Here is a 16,478-nt window from a genome sequence, read left to right as displayed (position 1 = left end):
AAGCCCTGGGTCTGGGGTCAGGGTCACTGGGGTATGGCAAGGTGTGGGCAGGGCTGGTTCCTCCCGGAGGCCCCAAGGGAGAATCTGTCCTTGTGCCTCCTCCAGCTTCTGGTGGCTGCCGGCGGTCCTTGGCTTGTGGCCACGGCACCCCAGTCCCTGCCCCCATCGTCATGTGGTCACCTTCTCTGTAGTCTTCAACTTTCCCACAGGACACCTGTGACGAGATAGGGACCCCGGACATCGCAGGATGGTCTCTGCATCTCGAGTTCCTCCTGCCGTATCAGGGGACCTTCCCAGGCTCCAGGCAGGGGGTGTTGCTCCATCTCCCCCAGCACGCTTTGTCTTGGGGCCCTTGTGGTCTCCAGGTAGGAAACAACACAACAAACCAGCTCAAGAGAAAAAAGGATACGTTAGACTCTTTTTCTTATAAATATATTTTTTATGGTATCAAGTACCCAGAACATGAAATTTACCGTTAATAGCACTTAGCACATTCACAGGGTTGGGCAACATTACCATGATCTAGTTCCAGAACATTCCCATCCCCTCAAAAGGAAACCCTATGTCTACTAAGCGGTCAGTTCTCACCCCCCCTCCCACCCCGGTCTTGGCAACCCCCAATCTGCTTTCTGTCTTTATAGACTCTTTTCTAATCAGTGTGGCTGTGTGTGACTTTGAAGTCAGTAAACAGAGGCAGGACGAGCTGGTTATTGGAAGGACGTAAGGCGCAAGGAAGTCGACGTGTGGAATGCCTGGGCTCAGAAAGGGCAGGGTTTGCAAGAGCTCAGCCAGCCCATGCTCTCTTCTCCCTTGCTCCTTTCTTGGGGTCTCCGCCTGCGCTCCCCCCCCTACTCTGCCCTCTCTCCCTTTGCAAATGGCCCCAGACAACTTCCCAGCCCTCAAGCTTCTACATGACCTCAAGCTTCTGGACCCTCGATCAGAAAAGGCTCCTTGGTCTGGGCTGCTGGGGGTGAGGGGGGCGGAACTCCAGCGGCCCAGCTCATCACCTGTTTGAGCCAGGCGTGAGGTCGGGCCTCTGGTCAGCCTGTGGCTGGCTGCCTTCGAGTCAGGAGTTCGCCCCGGCCTGAGCACCTGTGAACCAGATAGGATAGAGAACCCCAGAAACGGGTGGTGGTCTCACTGATGCTTAGCACAAATCTAGCAAAGTAACTTCTCTGGAGAAGTTCTGCTCTTTCTGATAGTAGAATCTGGGAGAAATGTCCCCAGCACATCCCAGAAGGGGGACGCTGTGATGTAGGGATCAGTGGCCTCAGCCATATAGGAGATGCTCCTGTGGGTTCCATGGAGCTGTATCCTGTAGCACCCCAACTGTGGCTGTGCATCCACCGCTGAGAACGAAGCATAGCGCTGAAACATTGTGGTCTGAATAAACAGCTCGCCAAGGACCTGGTGTACCCCCAGGGTGCAGTCGGGAACACCTGGACAGCTGTGCCCAGCATGGCAGCCACGGCAGCCAGCGACCGCTTAAAACGTGCTGCGACCAGCGGTGCCCGGCGGGCTCCCTTGGAAGAGCGTGCGACCCTTGATTTCGGGGTCGTGAGTTCGAGCCCCACAGGGGGTGCAGAAATAACTTAAATAAATAAAACCTTAAAAACGAGAAAAAAAGAAACGTGCCTAGTCCAAATCGGGAGGTGCCGTGAATGTACGATGCACACTGAATTTCAAAGACTTAGTACAGAAAGAAGAAAAAACGTAAAATATTTAAAGAGTTTCAGGGCGCCGTCGATGAAGTGTCTGCCTTCGGCTCAGGTCGTGATCCCGGGGCCCTGGGATCGAGCCCCGTGTTGGGCTCCCTGCTCGGCGGGAAGTCCGCTTCTCCCTCTCCCTCTGCTGCTCCCCCTGCTTATGCTCTGTCTCCCTCTTTCTCTCTTTCTCCCTAAAATAGATTCTTTTAAAAAAAATTAAAAATAAAAAAAACAAGTTTTTATACGGATGACATGTTGAGTTGATAATATTTTGGCTGTATTAAGTAAAATATATTAAATGTCACCTGTTTCTTCTTATAAATGTGGCCACTGGAAACTTGAAAATGTGTGCTTCTGGTGCCTTGGGCCTTCTGTTTCTGCTGCGGGATTCGGTGGGCGGCTGTGAGGGCTTCAGGCTCTTCCTCTAGACGCTGTGTGTGCTGAGCGGTCGAGAACTTTGAGCAGGCCCCAGAGTGGGGGAAGGGCTTCTGCGTTGGAAAAGCGCCCCCCCGGGCTGGGGGTCTTGTCAGGCGCAGGGAGTCCCTCTCCTGTGCCCTTGGAGACCCCCATCCGGAGGGCGGTGAGCAGGGAACGTGTGGAAAGCACCCAGGCCACCTCCAGGGCCAGCGGCCTGCAGGGGTGTAGGGGGAGGAGGAAGGTAGCGCAGGGAGTGGCCTCGGGGAGCTGGCGGTTGCCCACGTGGTGCCCAGGAAGGGGTGGTGGGCCCTGGGGGACAAGGCTAGGTGAGAGGCAGGGAAGGAGGTTCCAAGGGGAGCGCTGGGAAGGAAGGGCCCTGTCCACAGGACAGGTGTAGAGTGGAGATGGCATCTCCAAGGTTCCGTGTCAGCCTTGACACCCGGCATGGCAGGAGTCCCTCCTGGTGTCGTTTGGTGATGGTTGCTGGAGCTGTCCTTCAGGGCCCAGCGACAAGGGCCCAGCAGGTTGGGCAGGGGGTGGCTGGAGGGGCGCGGCCCTCCCTATTCCTTGTCCTAGGAAACCACCTTCTTGGAGGAAAGAGAAGCGTCAATTTTGAGTGGCCAGTCTTCCTCCTTCCGGACGTCATGTCCGTCATGTCTTGTCTTAGTTCTTGCGACTAGAGGTGATCATGTCCATTTCACAGGTGGGGAAGGTCAGGTCCCACAGGGTTGGGTAATGAGCCAAGGCTGATTTGAATGAGGGGGGCCTTGATTCTAGGGTGTGTCTCTGAGGCCCTCACTGTCCTCCCTCCCACTGGGATGGGAACAAGGACTCTGGACGCCCAGTCCCTCCCCTGACGCTCCCTGTGTTTGGCCCGGGGGCCCAGAGACCCACGGCAGCGCCTCTACACTCTGTGCAGGGTGGGGAAGGGAGCAGGAGGGCAGCCCCCTGACCATTATGGCAAACTGGGAGACTTGGGAGGCCGCGGGGAGGAAATTGGCCTCTGGAGTGCGGAGTGGCCAGGTTGGCCCCGCCAGTGGCTGCTACTAGGGAGAGCTGGCTTCTGAGGAACTGGAAGGTGGACCAACTGGACGTGGTCAGTCTGCCAGTGTGGCCAGTGGGGTGGGTGCTTGGGGCCTCACCCACCAGCCATGTGGGGGGGGTGTGGGCATGGGGAAGGAGAGCATGCCTCGGAGCGGGGCCTGGGCCAGAGCTACTCCTCCAGGGAGTGGGAGGACGGATGGCCCTAGGACGGCCTGCTCAGGTGTCACTCAGGGCTCCTTTGCACTTGAACTTCCTCGCTCCCGGCCTCTGCAAATTCCCAAAACCAGCGGGAGCTCTCTCCTAGTCGGGAGTAGGCCTGGGGCTGCCTTGGCCACGCCTGTGCCTGGGAGTGACTCATCAGGGTCAGAGGTCGTGGCACAGGATGGGTCTGGCAGATCCCAGCGCCCAGGCCCAGCCCCAAACAGCGTGGCTCCCAAGCTCCTCCCTCTGGGGACCACCTAGCCCATCCCCCTCAGGGTCCCAGCGCTTCACCGGGGTCTGCAGGGAGGGTGACTCATCGCCCGGGGCCCTGAGGGCTGTAGGAGCGGCCGCCCGAATCGGAGTCCTTAGGCTCCTGGAAGAAGAAGGAGCTCAGGGTGAGCTGGCACCACCCCCACCTCCCTAGCCCTCACCCCAGTCCCCCTTCTGCTGCTTCTCCCTTGGGGGTGTTTCCGCCACAGTAGCCTTAGGCAGTGGACGGCACACCGGGCTGGCTGCGCTCCGGCCCCCGACGCCCGGACTCCGGGACAACCCCGGCTTTGGTTCTTCACGGCTTTCCTGGGGAGGTCTGCCGACCCGGGGGGCGGCCTGCCCGCTGGGCTGGGCGTGTCATCTGAGCTGGCCGGGGTCAGGGCCCATTTGGGGCTCACCTGGCAGAGGGGGGAGTGCTGGGCGGGGCGGCAGGGGGAGAGGGCGCCCCCGGGCAGCGCCAGATTCCCGGCACCAGCCTGCACTCCCGTCCCGCCTCACCCAGGCAGGAGGACAGTCTGGGGGGAGGGGACTGGAGGCTTTGCTGGCGCACTGACTTCTGGCCAGGGCAGTTGGACCGGGCGTCCGGGTGAGAGCCTCCTTCCCTCTCTGCTTCCCGGAGCTCTTTCCCGGGGCCCGGGGCGCTTTCCTTTTGGGGGTGACTCTGAAGCCGGCTGGGGAGCTTGGCGCTTCTCATGCCCGGGATGCACCCTGCACACCCCGGTTGGTTTCAGGCCTTCAGCCGGGCGCCCCTGGTCTCCTCCGCGGCCTCCCCTCCACTCCCCTCGCCCTGCCCCCGAGCCTCCGTTCTCAGGCGGTCCCTCCTACCTCTGCCCGCGCTCTGGGAGGCTCCTTGTTCCGCGGCCACAAAGCCCCTTTGATCCTCTGCTCGGCTCGGAGCCATGTGACCTGGTGGGCGGGCCGCGCTCTCTGCCGGCGGCCGGCTCAGCCCGACTCAGCTGCTGGGGTGAGTCCTCCGCTCCCTTTGTTCCTTGCAGCCTCGCACCGGTGGCGGGGGCCCTCAGGTGGTGCGGCCGCCCGGTGGCCCTCCGAGGGCGCGGCGGCGGGGCGGGAACGGCGCCTCCCCGGGGCGACCCCCTGGGCCCGGCCCCCCCTGCCGGCAGGACAGCCCCGGGTCCCCGGGAGAGGGGCGGCGGGAGCTCGGTCTCCACGCGGGGCCCAGATTTTCGGCCGTGGAGCAGAAGAAAAGGGCTTTGTGCGGCCACAGCGATCTCTTTGTAAATATTTGGCCAGCTAGGCTGAGTGGTTAGGTCCTCCTGGGCGGGGAGTTTCTTGGAGCCTGTTTCCCTTTCGCAAGGGGCTTCCCTGACTTCTAGGAGGCCGGGCGGGGGCGGGGGGGACTCGGATTGGCCGCCGTGTGTCTTAAAACCGTTCCGCACCGATTGTCAGCCGTTGGGCCCGGCGGCCCAGAGGCCGGGCCGGAGATGGGGTTCAGCAGACGCTAGAAATGCGGGATCCGACATGGTATTGTGCGCCGGGGAGTCGGCTGCAGCTCGTCTCTGGGTTCCGGGGAGCTGTGGGGAGGTGCGGCTTGTTCCCGGAGCGGGCAGGGGCCGGAATGCGTGCGCCGTGCCGGACGAGTGGGACGGTCCACTGCTCCGGGTCAAGGAGCAGGGGCGAGGAAGCAGCTCCATGGGGACCTGCCATCGAAAGGGCCTTCCAGCTGAGGCTCTGGGAAACCCCCCAGACTCAAATCCCACGGCCGGCCCAGCGCAGCACGCGTGCGCCAATGCTGGGAGGGCTGAGGGGCTTCAGAGCCAATGCCATTTGCTCCTGAAACTTCATCCCACATGCCCCCACCCGCCCAGGATCCCTCCATCCTGGTCCCCCTCCGTTTCCTCTCTGCCAGGAAATCTGCCGGGCTTTTGTCAGAGGTTTGGGGGAGCATCTCTCCTCACCAAAGAGCAGTTTGAAACTCCTTTCCTGGAGAAAAATGTGCCGTCCAGTCCGTGGGTTTCTGGCTGTAGGGACAGCACCCCAGTAGGAATTTGGTTTGGATCCGTCATGGAAAATCCTGTTCGGGGACAAGGGAGAAAAAGCCCCCATTGTCGTATAATCCCTTCGATTCCCTTACAATTTACATGTGGGTTTCCCATTTCATTCATGTTGCCTTGCCTCCATGGGTGTTTACATAAATGTCATTTCTCTTTGGCTGGCTCCCCGTGGCAACCCAGGGGGCCCCTTTTCAGGAAATAGGAAGAAGAATGAGTTTGTTTAACCATTTGGGGCCGGAGGGCCAGTGTCTCCTTGAGACCTCTTTGATAGGGTAGGGTTCTTGCTTTTCTCCTTTGGGTCACCTTTGGGCTAAGGTGTGACTGCGGAAGGAGACCTCTTCCGCGGCTGACCCCTCCCAGGCATCCCCACGGTCCCCGATCATTTCCATGTTGTGCCCCCTGCAACACTATTGTGTCCACTGGTGTGTGTGTGTGTGTATTTCCACCAGACTGTTCCATGTGCCTGGCACAGCGTCAGGGATGACGGCCAGGTCGCCGGTGTGTGGGGAGGGGCCTGCTCTGTGTGGGGCACTTTGGGCTCCAGGACCCAGGAGATGGCACCCTTCTTGATGGGAAGGAGGCAGTCACAAGGCCCCAGCCACCCAAGCCAAAGACAGGCCTGGTTGGGGCCCGTGGGGTCATTCCCTGAGTGCCTGGCCCACTGCCCCAAGCCTGGAGCACGGGGTCCACAGGGGCTTTCACCCCAGAAGCCCTGTATCCGCTTGGGCGACCAGAGTCTTTGGGCTGACTTCCCTCCCCCCCTTCCCCACCTCCCTGGCCACAGACCCTCCCCACTTCCTGTTATGTCACTGCCTGAGCTGCCCTTGTCATTCTCAGATAGGACAGAAGCATTCCCTAGGGGCATTCACAGAGGGGAAGACCCCATCCTTAAGAGAGCGCCCCCAGCAGCCTCCAGCCGTGCCCAGCTTCCTGTGTTGTCAGAGATCTCCGTGCTTTCTTAGGAAGCTGTTGGTTGACTGGCCGAGCTTCCATTATCCCATGCCCCCTGCGCCATGAACTCTTGGGCCGGCTTTTCCGTACCACCCGAGGGTTCTGGGCGCCCTCCTACTCTTCTTGGCCAAGTGCACAGGAAGAATGACTTTATTTCAGGGCCCGTGATCTCGGGGGAGCCCTCCCTGCTCCCTACTCCCCACAGCCGGGCTCTTGGGGAAGATGGTTCCAGCACAAATCACAGCCCTTGGCCGACACTCCATTCCCAGACTTCTGCCTTCCATTGACAAGCTTTGATTTGTTTATTGAGCGTCAGCCTGGTTCCTTGGACAGGTAGGGGCCTGTTCTCAGGAGCTCGGTAGAGTCTTACGAGGCCTGCCCAGGACCGCTCCTGAGGGTGGTGGGCCGTGCAGTTACCTGCGTAGGCGAGCCTGATCTTGGAGGAGCAGGCGGGAAGGCAGGGGAGGCCCACGACTAATTATAGGCCCTCCAGCCCGCCCACCTCCCAGTGGGCTCATTGGGAGCCTTGTTCCACGGTTGGTGGAGGGGTGGGTGGCAATATCTCGCCCGTTGTGGCTCGGCCCTGGGCCGTGGGTACGGGAGTGGGGTCCAGGTGCTCCCCTCATCTCTTTCTCTGTGACCACCTCTGGGAAGCACCGGGCCTCCAGGCCTGAGGGGCAGAAGAACAGGCCTGCGAGGCCCAGGGGTTCCAAGTTCTGATTCTGACTTTGTGCAGGGGTCTGAGCTGCCACTTGCCGTCTGGGCGGGCCATTCCCACCGTCAGAGCAGAGTTACTGCTCAGCCCTTGGGAGCTGGTTTCTGCGAGGAGGGCCTGGGCCTTGGTTAGGGGGCAGCAGCCTCGCGCAGAGGGTCTGCAAGGTGAGGGCGAACCTGTCAGCTCGCTCCCCTCGTCCTGGCTGTTCCAACCTCGATTGAGTTTTCAACGTTTTGGTTTGGGTTCAGTAGCTGGATCATGGCAGAAGCACCCCCAAATTTCTTGTCCCTCTCCTGAAGCTGGGGGTGAGGGGACAGCCTCTGAGATGTTGGCTCCTGAGCACCCAAGGCTGTACTTGGAACCCCAGCTCTGGGTTGGGGGGAGTCACCGACACTGACCCCCACTTGGCCTTGGGGAAGGAGGCTCTCTCGTGCTGCTGTGGAGCTCCTTGCTGTGCCCCCAGAGGCCTGCCAGCCCCGGCCCTGCCCTGTGAGTGCCAGGCACCGAATGCCTGGTCATCTGGATGGTCATCGGAAGAGTGCCCTTGCTTCTGTCCCTGGTGGAATGTGCACAGACCTCCCCCTGCTTCCCAGGCCCAGTTCTAGGTGCCTGTCACCAGGCCTCCGACAGCAGATAAGATTTTCCTAGCCCAGAGCAGGATGGTGAATTCACCCTCCTGCGTGGAGGACCCCCGCCCCCCAAATCGGGTGGGGAAGTTTGTGTCCTGTCTTTCGCTAGACTGTGGACTTGGTAGAGATGGCGTTTCATCGATCTCGGTCTCCGGGTCCCGGACCTCACAGGAGCTTGCTCAATTCATGTTTGAATGAATGCACTCTGGTCAGCGTGGTGTGTGACTCCAGCTTTTCATCTTCTGTCCAAATACACTGTGGTTTCTGTACAACTAGCTCGAGAGCCTTAACGAGAGCAGCCGTGGGTCCTGCTGTCTTTAACGCAGGCTCTTCTTGGAGTGTTTTCTTCAGGATCTGAATGCATTCTCCCTGGGGCAGGGGACTGGACCAGATGACCCTGGCCCTGCTCCGTGCCCCGGTTCTGGAGAAGTAGGGGACCAAGGAAAGGATCCATGCCGCCCGCCCATCGCTGGCTGTCCACTGTGGGCCCCAAAGACTAAAGCTAGCGACAGCGGCCCCACTGAGTCGGAGGGGAATGGCTGCTGGTTGTGGCTGGAGGGCCACAGGTGGGCAGCTTGGCGGAGCAGTGGAGGGAGGTGGCACATCCGTGGCGGGGCCTCGTGTCCTGCCAGGAATTCTCTGCCTCTTGGCCTCACTCACCTGCGCTGGCCTAGCCCTGCGGACAACGACCACGGAGTGGAGGGAGGCTGTGGTCGTTTTGCAGACCACACGCTCTGCTGATGCAGGGCTGGTACCCATCGCTCCGGAGCATGGCTGTCGGTCTGCTGGGGCCGGTCCTTGTGGCCGGCACTGTCCTGCTGACCACAGTCTGCTCTGGGCCTGGTGCCCGGGGCCCTCAGTCTTCATCTTGGGGAGTTTAAGTAACGAGGCTGCCTGGTTCCCTACCTGGAAACTGAGGCAAAACAGTGAAGTCATCCCCAAAGTGTTTTTAGGTGGGTGAGAAAGTTTCTTCCAAGACAATAAGTAAGGTCACTTAATAGGAATGAGTTTATTACAGAAGAAATGAGCTTTAAGCTGACCCCTGGAACCACCCCGCCCCAAGGCTGGTTTGCTCTGAATGCAGGCGCCTCCTCCCGGCCCTCCTGCAGCCTCTTCTCCCTGGAGCCCACCCTGCTGCCCCCAAACCAAGGCCCAGGCCCTCCTCGCAGAAACCATGCCATCTCCTCTGCGGGAGGGGGCCGTGCAGCCGAACGGTGACCAGCGAGGACTGTGCGGGCGCCTCCCGGTCAGTCTTCCTGCACACCAGGGATGTTACAGCTCATGTCACAAACCCATTCTCCCCACCTCGTAGGCAGACGCCAGGGCGCAGGCCTGGGAAGCAGGTCGCTCGGCCCCATGGGTTCAGCGACTTGCCTGCTGAGGCCAAATTGTGGCAGTGGAGCCGGGACCCCCTTCCCATGCGTCCCCTACTCAGGTTTAGTGTGAGTCCCTCCTAGCCCCCCGCTTAGGGCCCCAGTGGGCTAAGGACCCTTGGAGGCCAGATCCAAGAGAACGCAGCCCCTCGGATGAGGCCTGCTGTTCCAGCGAAGGAGGCGGTGACTCCAGGTGGGAGGCGGGAAGTTGGGGAACAGTGGGGAGCCCGGTTTGGCTGTAGCAGACGAGGGGAGAGTAGGATGGAGTGAGGTGGCCGGAAGACCCTCGTCTTTGGCGGAGACGGGGGCTAACTGGGTGTCCACCTCTGCTAACTAGGCGTAGGCCGGCCCCCTAAGGACCGGGTCAGTGTTTCCTGAGGCTCCTGACCGCCCCCCTCATGTGCTCGGTCATTCTGCTCACTCGCTGGGAGATGGCCTGGCTGCCCGCTCCCCAAATTCAGTGAGGGGATGGATGTTCCAAGGAGGCAGTTTCCCACGTGGGGGCAGTGACCTGCCCAGCGCCCTGTGCACCTCTGGATGACCCTGTGGCCTTACACACGTGATTCGCCCCCTCTGAGCCACCGTCCGGCGTCCAGAAGGCGTGATAGCAGTTACCGTTTTATGTGGTCGGCATGAGGATGAATGGACACAAAACAGAGAATGTGTGGGCCTGGACACGGAAATGCATGCTAGCCTGCAGCTGCTACTGTCATGAGTTCTAACCACGTGGCAGCCCTGGGCCGAGCAGGGTAGGGAACACATGAGGCGGGCCTTCCAGGAGCTTCCAATCCAGTTAGGTGGTAGGTGCACACCAGCCCTAAGATGAGATGCCCTAGGACCCACGGGTGTCCCCAGGAAGGCAGCTCGTTTATGGTGGGGACTCAGCAAAGGCTTCAGGGCCCAGGAGTGTTGGGGTGCTCCCCCTGGGCTCCCTGGAATTTCCCCCAAGACACAGAGGAGAGCAGCTGAGGATCGGGGCAGCCAGAGAAGCAGGACAGGGGGGCAGAGGAGGGGCTCGGTGGCGTGCGGCCAGCCCCCTGTTCTGCTCCTCAGGCCGCCCGCCGCCGTGAGCGCCCTCCGCACAGCACCGCTCCGCAGATGCCTGCTTCCTGCTCGCCTGGCCCAGGTTCCTCAGCTGACCTTTGCCATCCTTCCAAAGGTCTTGGCTGCCGCCCCAGCCTCCTCCAGGGCTCATAGTGGAACCGGAGCGCCTGGTCTGTCTCCCCGAGGCTCCTGGGACCTTGCGTGGGCGCCAATAGCTACCTCTGTTTTTGTCACTTCCTTATACACTCACCCAGCAGCGCGTCTTGGACACCACTCAACAGTAAGGTGCAGAAATACTTCTGGGCCTGAGACCCAGGCCTGGCCTGCTAGACCTCACGCTGCCGGCTCCTGGGGTGCAGCTGGGGCCGGGCCCGTCGTGGGCCGGGGGAGGATGAGCCAGGGGCTTCTGTCTGCACCGCACTTTCTGCCTCTGGTGCAAGAGCAGAAACTCCCGTCTGCTGCTAGTTCACGGGGCTGTGGGGGAGACTGAGTCAGGGCTGGGAGGGTGGTTCTCGGAGGGTGCCAGGGTTTGCTGGGTGGGTTGGGGGTGAGGGAAGCCCCTCCATGTCTGCTGCTCTGGGCTGCCTCCTCACTGCGGGGCTCTCCAAGGACAGCTGGGGAGTAAAGAGCTAATTAACACCACGGGGCACTGGGAGACTCAGTACTAAAGTTAGAATTAAACCTTGAGCCACCGGAGGCCCCTCTTCCTCTGGGGTCTGTGCCGCCCTATACAAGTGGGGCTTCGGTGAATTCCCTCTCTCTGACTTGTTTTCACGGAGGCTCCTCCAGCAGCATCCTTAGGGTTTGAGATGGGGGACGGAGAAGCCTGGGGCTTCTAACAGATTTGGGGTGGGTGCCGCCAGAGATGGCTGAGGAAATCCGGGGACCGCCCCCAGCAGCTGCTGGCTCCTGCCGTCACTTCCTCCACCCAACCCGGCCCGCGGCAGGCAGAAGACTGAGCACCTGCCGTGTGTGTGTGTGTGTGTGTGTGTGTGTGTGTGTGTGTGTGTCTCTCTCTCTCTCTCTCTCTCTCTGGGGGGGAGGGGGGTTTCTGGGTCCTGGTTCTGGTACCGGTGGTCCCACGTCTGGGAGGGGATGCTGAGTGGATTTTCCCTTGTCCCTCCTGCACAGAGACCTGGGATGAGCCGAGTGCACCCTCTGTGGTTGCCGATTGCTGCATGCTTATTCCCACTGTCCCCTCCCTTCAGGGTGAGGCTTAGGGCCTCCTTCTGTATTAAAGGGGCCCGCTCCTAGTCCACTCTGACTTGCAGGCTCCAGCCTGGGCCACCGAGGGCCCTTTTTTGTGAGATTAACGGTGAGTCCTCATGAGCACAGCTGGTGCAAGCAGCAGAGAGGGCGAGTAGGAAGTCACGGGGCGAGGAGCCCGCCGGCCCCCCACTCTCTGGGCCTCAGAGCTGGAGCAGTGCTGGGAGCTGGCTGTGGACGCGGACCCGGTCCCCACTGTCGTTTACTGGGGAGCCCTCACGGGTCACCCGTTACGTTGTTGTTAACAGCTTTGTTGAGATAGCATTCACACACCGTGAAGTTCACTCTTGCAAAGTGTACAATTCAGCGGTTTTTAATGCATTTGCAAACTCATGCAGTTATCAGCACTAATTCCAGAACATTCTTGTCACCTCAGAAGAGACTCTGTACCCATTAGCAGCCACAGGCTCCTCAGCTCCCTGCCCGTGGCCCCGGGCAACACCGATCTGCATTTGGTCTCCGTGCATTCGCCTGTTCTGGACATTCTCCTTAAGTGGAGTCCCATGCATCTGGCTCACGCGGTGCGATGTCTTCAAGTTTCGCGCTGTGGCAGGTGCCAAAGTTTCGTTCCTTTTCGTGGCTGGATAGTACTCCACGCGATGGCCACATTGCGTTCTGTTTATGCGGGACGCGCCTGTGTTTTCACTATCGTGAATCATGCCGCCGTGCACATGGGTGCCCGGGTCTTGGGGTGGACGTGTGTTTTCATTTCTCTTGGGGACCTGCCTGTCGCCTGGTATGTAGTTGGTTCGCCAGCACTGGGTGGGGGTGTGCTGTGCGTCCTGCCTGGCCCCCAGCCCCCGTGTCTTTCTTGGTTTTCCCCTGTGACATGTCTTGAATCCGTGTCTGGACAGTTCTCCAGGGGTGCAGGGCCGGCTCAGTGGGGTATGGTGACTGGGCCTGTGGGTGGGCTTGGGGGTCGGTGAGGGGGCACAGAGGAGCCATTCGGGTCTGCAGCTGAGCACTGGCGCTGGCTTCTGGCTCCCTTCGCCTGCAGGGGGCCCAGAACTAGGCAGGAGGCGCAAATGGAAGGTCTGCGTGTCCTCCCTCCCGGGGCCATAGGGAAGCTGCAGCCGCGCTCCTGGGGGGGGGGGGGGGGGGGGGGAGGGGGTGGGGGGGGGGGGGTGGGGGGGTGGTGTCCCCCCCCCGCCCAGGAAGCGGGGGGAACGGACTGGGGTGTGGGAGCGGCCTTTCTTTTTCCTGAGAGAACGCGCTCCCCCTGCCCCCACCCGCCGTGGCCCCAGGGAGACGCTTCCTTCCCGGGAGGGTGGGAAGTGCAGGGCGCTGCCTCTGGGATCCCGAGAGGGGGCGTGGGTGGTGGTGGTGGGAGCATCTGCCCAGCGTCACACACGGAAAAGTTAGGCTCAAACGAACGTGTCCGTGTCCATTGTCATCTGAAATCACCACGTGAGCACACAAGGCGAAGGCCCTTTGTCCCGCCTGCCCCCCCTCCCCCTGCCCCTCAGCCCGAGGTGAGGGCACCGGGAAGGGCCCAGTTGGCGGGGTTGGCGGGGCTGGGAGGCGGTGAGCGGGCAGTCAGGCCGGGGCCAGGCTCCCCGCCCCCCTTCTTCTCCTCCTCCAGCCGTGGCTGGAGGGGCCGCTGATGCTCGCCAGTTCGCAGGCAGAAATTACCATATGAATGTGGCTCCTTCCCGGAGCCTCGGCCGAGGGACCTGGGAGGGGACGGGCTCCCACACCCAGGGCCTCCAGGTCCTGCGCCTGCAGTGTCCTCAATCAGGCAGAGGAGGCCAATGACATTGCCAATCCGCAGGCAGGTACCCCCCGGGGTGCGGAGGGTGCAGGCAGGCTGGGGTCTGCCGGTGGGTGGGGTCCCGCAAGGCGGGGACCCCGCCGACGGGCACACTTCCTCGCTGTACTTTCTTCCGTCCTAACTTGTGTAAGGACACGGTACCGTGGTGGTGGTTCTTTCGGTCTCATGTCAAGAGTCGCAGCTAATTACCGCAGGAAATGTGCAATCCAAGGAGGAACTAAAGTGCCCGTGCACAGCCCAGCCCTGGGGGTCAGCGCTGCTCTGACCGTCCACGGCCCCTTGTGTCTGAGCCCCTGGCCGAGCCCCTGGTGGTGTCTCAGTTAATAAATTCTCATTGCCAGTTGTCCCAACCGCTCTTCAGTTTGGGCTGGAGGTATGTCACATCGAACAGCTGGGCCAAAGATTCAGGGACGGCAGGAAAAGTCACTCTGGGGCTGTGCAACTCACTGGCAGACCCCAGCTCCCAGGGGCTGATCTTCGGGGTTGCCCGGTGACCCATGGCCTGGTCTCCCCACATAGGGGACCCGCTTGGCACCGTGTTACTGGCCAGGCCGGCTACAGCTGGGGGGGCAGCTCAGGGCAGTGCCCAGGGTGGCCCCAGGTATTCTGCTCTGAGCCCCTACGCACTGGCCTGCCCTGCCTGCCCCAGGCTCTGCCTCTGCTGTGCCCCTAGGAGAGCCCCGCCGCCTGGTGGGTGAGGACGGGGCTAGGGATCGGGCAGGACCCAGGCCACCAGGCCGCCCAGTGTCCGCCCACCTCTCCTCCTCAGCAGGCGCCCTTCCCCGCACCGTTTCCTGAGCAAAATTTCCTGAATGGGTAGGAGCCGTCCCCGGAAGTGCATCCATCCATCCTTCCTCTTGGGTGCTCCTTGACTCCAGAGGACTATGGAAGCTGGAAATGGTTAACATCCAACTCACATGCTGCCACACACTGAAAACCGCGGGGGAGTCCGTGGGAAAGGATGCAGGCCAGCACTTTGGGGGCCAGGGCGGGAGAGGCGCCACCTGGGTTGGCAGGGGAGCAGCGGCCGGCCCCCCACGATGTTCTGGGAAGAGAGGAGGGCGGGAGGAAGGGCAGCGAGCTCCCTATTCATTCAACAACCTGGGGGAGCAAGGGAGGTTTCTCCAGGAGCAGGGGGCGGGGAGAGCCTCTCTGAGGAGCCTTGTTTGCAGAGCTGATAGGAGCCAGGGACAGGGGCCATGCACCCAAGCTGGAGAGCTGGGCATGGGCCCGTATTTTATGAACAACAACTTAGAGCATTGACTGTGCGCCTCATAAATAATCTTGATTCTCATAACGCTCTTGGGAGGCAAGTGTTGTTATTCCAGTTACACAAAAGAAAATGGAGGCACAGAGAGGTTAATACTTGCTCAGGGTCACACAGCGAGTACAGTGGGGGGTACCAGTCAGTCAGCAGCAGTATTCGAAGTAGAGGTTGGCATTTAATGCACAGAGGATGGGCAGTTGCCTGGGGAGAGTAGAGTGTCCAGCCGGGGACCAGGACTGATTCTGCGGGTGGAGGAGGGCCTAGCAAAGAGCCTTAGCCCCATTAGCCTCAGATGGAGGAGGCAAAGCAGTAGAGGCCCGGACAGAAGCCCAGAGAAGAGAGTGTTTCGGGAAAGGAAAGGCTGGGGTGGTCAGGGCGCATTCCCTTTAGCTTGGGGTGAGTGGTGACCCCTAAGCACTTGGCTCTGCAGAGGCCTGGCGGGTGTGTCTCTTAAAACCCCAAGCCCAGAGTGCACCCAGACTTCGTGCCACAGTGCAGACGGGAAGATGGACCATACCTGCGTCTTTCTCTCTACTCTGTGACACAGCACTGGGCACTGGGGTATCTGTATCCCGCCCACGGCCAGCATCCCACCCCCCGCCAGGCAGTGTTTCAGAGGTGGTGGAAGTGAGCTGTCCTTGCACATGGCTTTGTCCTGGGAAGGGCCTGGGTAGAGGGGTGGGTGTGTTTCTGAGACTCCTTGGATAGGTTGCCACTCCATCCCACGTTCCCTTCAGAGAGCATGTGACCTTAGGGTGGGTCCTCAGATTGCAGAGGGTCGTTCTTTGGTTTATTCACTGGGTGAGTGGCTCCTGTGGGCGAGCAGGGGCTGGAAAGGGCAGGGGGGCAGGGAGCAGTGGGGTCTTGAGGACATGAAGGGTTAGGGTAGGCTGAGGGAGCCGTAGAAGGGTCCTTGCTGATCCCCAGGCCCTGAACCCACTGCTTCCAGGGCCCCTGCCCTCCTGAGCAGGACGGACCCAGTGGTGGGAGAGCAAGTGACTCCAGCTCTCTTGACCCCCCTCAGCCCAGAGCTGGAACTGCAAACGGATGCGTGACTTGATTCAAGGTGGTCTGGAGCTGCTGACCCCGCCCCACCTGTCCCCCATCCTTCCTGGACCCTCAGCCCATCGGCTGGTGGTATGAGCTGTCCATCTCCCTGCTTCGGGGGTCATCTGGCCAGGCTTCTCTTCTGGCCCAGGAATGTGCCCCTCCCTGCTCAGCCCCACTCCCAGGCTCTGCCTTTGCCTTCCTGAAGTCTGCTCTGGGCATGAGGTTGCCTTAGGTAACACCCCCATTACCCCACCCCACCACAGGCCTGACCAGAACTGCACAGATGTGAACTGTTTCATAACTTTTGGGGGGGGGGTGAATTTTGATATCTTTTTCTAGTAGCCCCTGGGTGGGCGGGGGCTGCCCTGTTGCACCCAGGGAACCCTGTCTGCTTTTTGTTTTCTCAGATGACCTCATCAGCTGGGGAGAAACCCCCAGCGCCCCCAGCCTCTGTCCGGTCTTACCCCCAGCTCTGGGGAGCATCTGCTGACAGTCTTGCTGATAGAAGAGGGGGAAGGGGAGGCCTCACCCCCCGCTTAGGGGGACATCCCTGATAAGAGGAAATTCCACGCTGTGACAAATGGCCAGTTTCCACCCATCCACGGGGAGGATCTTTTCTTTCTCTTTTTAACTTGGCAAATATTTGCCAAGAACTAACGGAATCTCTGTGGTCAGCCGGCCTCTTCGGACCTGGTGGGCGGGCTGGCCGGGGCTGGGTTCTGCATTTGCTTTGGGGTGGGGGCCCATCATGCTGGAAGGTTC

General features: G+C 60.9%; 1 protein-coding gene and 1 long non-coding RNA gene across 6 annotated transcripts in view; one reads left to right on the top strand and one right to left on the bottom strand.

Moving 5' to 3' along the window:
* The window catches only part of SEPTIN9 (septin 9), a 151,823-nt gene that overhangs the window by 113,251 nt on the left and 22,094 nt on the right, over positions 1-16,478 (top strand). Inside the window, exon 1 of one of the 5 annotated variants that reach the window (XM_035025910.1) lies at positions 3,605-3,763. The exons of 3 other annotated variants lie outside the window; for them this stretch is intronic. The gene's annotated coding sequence lies outside the window, so the exon portion shown is untranslated. Of the gene's footprint in view, positions 1-3,604; positions 3,764-4,309; positions 4,603-16,478 lie in introns of those variants that run through there. One more of the 5 variants, XM_035025911.1, reaches the window with a different exon arrangement.
* LOC118024222 lies at positions 1,861-4,544 on the bottom strand. The gene is made up of 3 exons (XR_004683035.1): positions 4,464-4,544; positions 2,012-3,741; positions 1,861-1,909 (listed from the first exon to the last, which is right to left on the bottom strand). It is a non-coding gene; the product is annotated as an uncharacterized LOC118024222 (long non-coding RNA).

The sequence above is a fragment of the Mirounga leonina genome, unplaced genomic scaffold (assembly GCF_011800145.1).
Source record: "Mirounga leonina isolate KUSES-001 unplaced genomic scaffold, KU_Mleo_1.0 Mir_197, whole genome shotgun sequence".
Taxonomy (NCBI): Eukaryota; Metazoa; Chordata; class Mammalia; order Carnivora; family Phocidae; genus Mirounga; species Mirounga leonina.
The sequence above is the reverse complement of the archived record's forward strand: the minus strand, read 5'-3'. Positions and strand labels throughout refer to the sequence as shown.